This window comes from Gigantopelta aegis, unplaced genomic scaffold (genome assembly GCF_016097555.1).
Source record: "Gigantopelta aegis isolate Gae_Host unplaced genomic scaffold, Gae_host_genome ctg2038_pilon_pilon, whole genome shotgun sequence".
Lineage (NCBI taxonomy): Eukaryota > Metazoa > Mollusca > Gastropoda > Neomphalida > Peltospiridae > Gigantopelta > Gigantopelta aegis.
Window position 1 is genome coordinate 15,064 of NW_024532828.1, and position 6,974 is coordinate 22,037.

At 30.6% G+C, this 6,974-nt stretch overlaps 1 pseudogene; it reads right to left on the reverse strand.

The window, feature by feature from the left end:
- Positions 1–3,093: 3,093 nt before the first annotated feature.
- Positions 3,094–6,694, reverse strand: LOC121391284 (annotated as a pseudogene).
- Positions 6,695–6,974: the final 280 nt, after the last annotated feature.

A 6,974-nucleotide genomic window follows, 5' to 3' on the forward strand; every position in this document is an offset into this window, starting at 1 on the left:
ATTTTCAAGCGATACAATGAAGATTTAAAGTTCATTCCAGATAGAGTCATCACACCAAAGTTTGTTTACCATAAAAATCTACATACGAAAATGTATGATTCTACAATTCTATACAATTATTATTCTCAATTGTCACGAAACTTTGAAACGTAAACTCTTTAAAAAGTGGCGTATGGAATTAGACTTTTATTATCACTTGATCTGAAGAGAGAAACAGTCATAAAGTCTTTTTAGATGTCAATGAAAAGTACCATAAATACATTATGTTATAGTTGAAAAAATATTTATCAAAATTTTTATTTATTTAAAATGCCAAAAAATTTTTATCAAAATTTTGACTTATTCAAATTATACCATTTTTCACTTGGTATAATTACATGTACAATTTTTGCTGACTATGGATTATTAACAAAATGATACTTCTGAAACGTTCTATTTATTATTATATTTAAAAAATTATTTTACTGCAAACAATTATATAGTGGGTCTTCAAAAAAAGGATGACTATCCTTTGTAAAAGTGTTTTACTAATAGGTTTATTGAACATCTGTGTTAAAAGCTTCTACTGGTATTTTTATCAATATTTTTAATAAATTAATTGTTTAGAGTTTAACACTCATATAAATACTTCTCAAAATATATTTATTACTATTTATTTATTTATTATTATATATTACTAAGATAAAAATAAATGTTCTACTTTGATGTCAGTACTTGGTAAGATAATGTATCTATGATATGTCCAGGAGAGGCTCGTTAACAAAATGATTAACTTTTCCATCTTGGCACGTTTCTGTGTCTGGAGTACGATTCTTTTCCTATAATATATAATACTAATAAATGTAATAATATTATATATCATACTTTGAGTGCTTTTCTCAGATTAGGTGATAATTTGAGACTAAGGACAGTACCACGATTATCACCAACTAACACAATAGGGTAAACCAGGATTGAACACTATATGTGTTAACTGGGACTGCTTCTTTTGATTGACTAAAAAACAATATTCCCATATAATACACTGTATAATACTGACATTATATATTTAAGTACAAATAGATTGTACATATATATAATACATGTAGTAGTTATATGTACACAATTGTACCTGGTTGGATGCACAGTGCTTCATACTTGTTGATTGACATGTCTATATGAAGATCTATTAAGTCATAACAATGGAATAAGCTATTGCGTAAACTACTGATATTATAGTGCCTATTTTGATATTTCTATTAATTGTACAGTATTGTGGATGAAGAAACAAATGCTTTTAGCTGAATTATCTTATTGGTTGGCTACTATACACACTAAGCTTCCTTATTAATCTCTTTCATACCCTCTTCCATGTTTATTTCTATTGTATGTAACAATTGAAATCAATATAATAGCATACTTCACTGCTCACGAAACATGACAAACCGAACCACATGATTTTAATAACCTCTACTGTGAAGACTACTACAATGGGGTGGCTGAGTTGACTTAACACTCTGCCAGCTTAGAAATATTCAAAATAATTATAGGATGGCCATGTAAGCTTTGGTAGTGTTGCTTTTAAGTTTCATTGCCCAGTCCAAATCGAACTTTTTACTTTTAACCGTTTGCTTTCAAAATTCTTTCAAAAAAGGTATTGTGGTGAAAATGTTAGGAGAATTATGGTAAATGTCAACATGTACACATACCTTTCCTTCAGTGTGACTGCTCCAAACACAGTAGCTGAATATGGAGACCAAGTCATGTCTCAACTACACTATTAAGATCAAAAGAGAACATAGGCTCCCTAAAAATTGAATAATAATTTGAATGTTATTGTTTTAAGAATCATTAATGTTGTTTTATTGTTTTAGTTATTATAAAATTAACTAAATGTGCTAAAATGTAATTATAGTTAGTATTGTGTGTATCTAGAACTGTACAAGCTTTGTTGTCATTCCATATACTTCATTGGCACTACCAAATTCTATGGTATCATTCATATACTTCATGTAAAGTGAACAAACATACTTGTTAAAGTAACATGCAGAGTCAATAATGTTAATCGAACAAACATATCACAGTTAGTTTAGTTATAGTTCAGTTATAGTAAGACAGAAAACCATAAAGTGTTTTAATTTATAGTTTACTAAAACTTAAAATGTCGTTAAAACTAACTAAACTAGAGATGACACTATATAAAGTGAATTCATCAGAATCTGTCAGTACTGATAGAATCAACAAAGTCCAAGCACAAAGAACAAACATAGACCATTCAGTTTACATACTTTTTATATGATCCCATGTATTTTGACAGTCCAATCTGCGCCACATGAAGCAAAAAACATTCTCATGGAAAAGATTCCACCCTCAAAGCATGTATTGCCATGTTGATTGTGCTATCAGAAATCAATCTGATACTTTCTATAACTTATAACTTACATTGTAAACATCCAAGTAATGATCCTTGTATGATTTAGAACATTTATATATCTTTCCTTCTTCAGTGCCACAATGTAAAGATGATCAGTATGGGGACTAAGCATATTGCTGTAGCAGAGCCTATGTAATGTGATAGTCATATATTTATTATGTAATAATGACTCTGTTATTAAAGGAATCAGTTTATATATCTGTTCGAATGATTATAAGTTTTAAAATGTGACTCATTGAGTTGTATCACCTTAAATCTACTATTCATTAATTTTAACAATTTTTCTGAGTCACACCCATGAACTTTGTTAAGTGAGAATTTTAGAATTTCCAAAATTTAGCGGTTTTTTACAGTACTTGCTAAATTTAGTACATGCAATTAATGGGCTAAGATAGACCCAATGGTAAGAATGGTTCATTGGATAACATGTATACAATATATGTAATATAATATCTATATTGATGTATATATTATATAATATATATTATATATGCTTTTATACTAACTGATGGCTTGATTCTTTGTTCCTTCAGCTCCAGGCCACTTTAGTATCAGGAATCTTGAGCATCATTGTATCTTCTATTGTAACTCATTCTAGATAACATGCCATGTAATATACATAACTTACACACAGTAGTAATAATTATTATATTAGTGTCACAGAACAGGGTTATACTCACTTTAATAATGGTCCACGTCACTATCCTTCCATCAGAAGATACTGACATGAAATTAAGATTACCATCGAGATCATTTTTTTTGCCATGAGATCTGCAATTTTAGAGATCATACATTAACACATGTGTACATGTACAACACAATGAACATATGCAAAGTAAAGACTTGTAGTAATAGTAATAAAGTTCATGTAGTTTGGTTGTTACTTATATAGGGCACATGTATACAGCACACAATTGTGTCTAGTGGTATTTCAGCAAGAGATATTGATGTTACATTATAAATGAGACTAAAATTATATATACCTGCCATACTGGATCACTATGTTTGCCAGATTTAGCTGTAGAGCGAAGTATTGGGACTGTCCCTTTCTCTGTGTAAATTGTACACAGCTACAGTACCTAAATAGATAATCATTGTGTGTACATGAAATATAATGTATAAACACTACATTATGTATATTATATATATATAGATATCTAATATATATATATATGTCTATGTAGATATATATTATATATATATGTTGTTGTAATATATATATATAAGTGTATATATATATATATATATATATTATATATTATGTATGTATGTATGTCTAACTATGTATGTATAACATGTCATACCATCATATAGGGGGGGCCAACTGCCACAAGTGAAGAATGTTCAGGATGAATATCTAGACACATGACACCTGACTGAACAGGATAAAATGTATCTAAAAGATGTAGACACATGTACATATATAATGGAACATATAGTACATGTATATATTGTACTTACTCAGAAAAAAGTGGATTTTTCAATGAATGAAACAGATCATTCCACCATTTTGATTACTAAAGTCATCTAGAAAGGAATGATCATAAGACGTAATTACACCAAAGTCAAAATATTATCAACACACAATATATAAATATTTGAAATACTCTAGTTCTGCCTTACATGAGCCATGTCCAACAGCAAAGAAAATCATGATATTGTAAGTTCCACGACCAATGCTGTTACAGCCCTTTTGTGAGCTTTGTCATAACGAAACCTCCACAATGGTAACAAAGTACCAGCTCCATCTTGTATTCATCAGCAGGATCATCATAGTACTTGAAAATTAACCAATAGGAATGTACATGCAGTCACTATATAGAGTGTAATGGTATAGAGAAGTATTGAACTAAATATTTACATTTACTGTAATACATTATAGTAGACTCATAAAGTATGATGTACCTTGAGGCAACTTCATCAAAGGTATTCTGATTAACCATTCGTTCCATGACTAGAGAGGCTCTAGCAATACGACTTATATCATCACTCTATATTAGAGAAAATAAATATTATATTACTATAGTACAAGTACTGAATAAAAGCATTTTATAGAAGTCTTAAAAAGTCTGTCAACTTTCATTTTAAAAATTTAAGTAATTCTATACCAGAATTTCTGTTCCTGTTGTCTTCTTTGAAAGTGTCCATCTTCTTTGCCACTAACCACTTTGGTTGACTTCTTCTCTTTTGCTTTCTCTGTTTTGCCAAGTCTTCAATATAAGCATCAAATTTCCATCTATAAAGGAACCAATCAAAAAAAACAAGAAACATGTTATATATATGTATGTAAGTATGTAAAGCTTCATATTACAAATGTAAAAAAAATACTTTTCACATGTACATGACCTGATTTGCAGTAGCTGAGAAGTTGACTCGAGGTGGAGGTTCTGTCATTGTACCACGTTCCTATAACGAATACAAGTGACCACGTATATTAGCTAGTGATATATGTCATGTATACTGGTGAGAATAAAGCAAATGGTGTACTTCTTTATATGCTTACTCTAAAAGGATTGTTGTAGGATTGTGATGCTCTTTCACTAAAATTAAATTGGTTACGAAGTTTTTTTAGTTTTTCCCTCCTTCTTAACTTTGTCTCCCTATAAAATGAGACCAATAACTAAACAGATTATTTATATTACATCCACTTACTTCTTGTTCACTGTCCTGCTTTTTGTCATCCTCATTATCATCTTTTTCTTCCTCATCTTCTTCCTCAGACACTGAAATGTATATATCATATTTAGTACATCTACAATACAACCAATATACATGACATATTTTACATGTAAGGTAGACATGTGCATGAATGATATGTTAGAATACTGTACCATGATCTCTGTTTTAGATAGCTGTCTTTGTGCTTCATCAGAGTCTTTGTGTAAAAGGTTACTAAAGCAATATATTACATGTAATATATTAGTTATAATGAGTTAATCATTAGCTATTAATAGTACATCAAACCTAATGTATTGTTATTTTAATGATACTTTAGTCAAACAAGAGGTATATATTAAATACAACAAAGTGCATTAGATTTGTTTGATATGTTGTGAACCAATGATATCAAAACTTTTTCTTTCTCCATTACAATTGGTAGACATTTAAAGTAAAGTAGTATTCAGGCATTAGTGTACCTTTCCAATACAAAATGAATGGCCAATTGATCAATGGAGGCAACAGGTTTAAATACTTGCTCTTTATGACTGAATCTTATAATATTGGCTGGAGCATGAGGATTATTAGCAGTCAGAACACGAGTAAACTCCTCCTTTAGCTCCTAAAATACATTGTTATATAATATAGAATTCATTGACAATTTCAAAAGGGTGGAATTAGTCTAGTTACATGTAACAGATATATGCATTATTAAGATGACATCATGATAATAAATTGATTATGTTTGGATAATGATTAAAACACACAAAACTTTATACTTTTGGGTATAAACATTTCTTTAACCTGTTCTGATAGTTCCAATTGATCGTCAGGCTTCAATAATTGAAGAGCCCCCCAGTCATCCATGACCTTCATCACCTTCTCCTAAAGTCATCATCCTGTACCCAAAAAATAATGGGTAGTTTGACACACACACAGAAACTTCTCTTATCAGAATATTCCCAACTTAACTGCTATATTATGTATAGGAGATTGGGTCCATTAAAAGAGATTCAACTATACATGTATACATTGTACGTAGTACTTGACTACTTAGCAGATAATGAACTTAATAATAAGCTATCATTATGAAATTCTCATGGGTTAGTATATTATGTATACTACCTCATTATAATAATTATAATATTATATCATACCCTGCCTCTCCTCAATCCTTTTGAAGGTACATGCAGTCTTCCTTAGATTCCAGATGGGTACGACTACCCACATAGGACTGAGAGATACGACGAACACTTGGATTATGAAGGGCGGGCTATGCAAAAAGAAAATTTAACAATTTAATTTCTGTAATATTCAAAACTGTCTTGATGAATGGCAGTTTTGAACTAGCCACGCCATCTATATGGATATGATGTCATGATAACATTTTAAAGGAGTATACATCATGCAACCATCACCCTCAAAGTTATGATAATCAAGTTAGGGACTGAAACTTCAGGTGATTTATGACTAGTAACATACACAAAGGGGTGTGGACAATATCAGATTGATATTGATGTCACACCCAATCTGATAGGCTTTTACCTTTGACTTCTCTGAAGTGACTTATCATCAGCTTTCCCTTTACCGCTTTGGTTTTGTCTTACCTTTCCCCGTTAACATTATTACTTGCAGCTGAACAGGAGTAGTTTAGTAATGTTAGTTGTCATAGAAACAAAAAGTTCTCCGTATACCTCGATGTACGTTGTTATACTGAATGTCATCATACAGTAACGTGCACACTTCTGTACAAGAAGAAGGGCATCGGGAAGAGATAGAAGACCATGACATCTCTTGTGTCGAATGTATGGTTACGACAGCGCCTGTTACAAGGACTAAAAAATCTCAGTTTAATAGATGGTATGTTTATACAATATTATCATTAGAGGTGTGGTCATTAAGA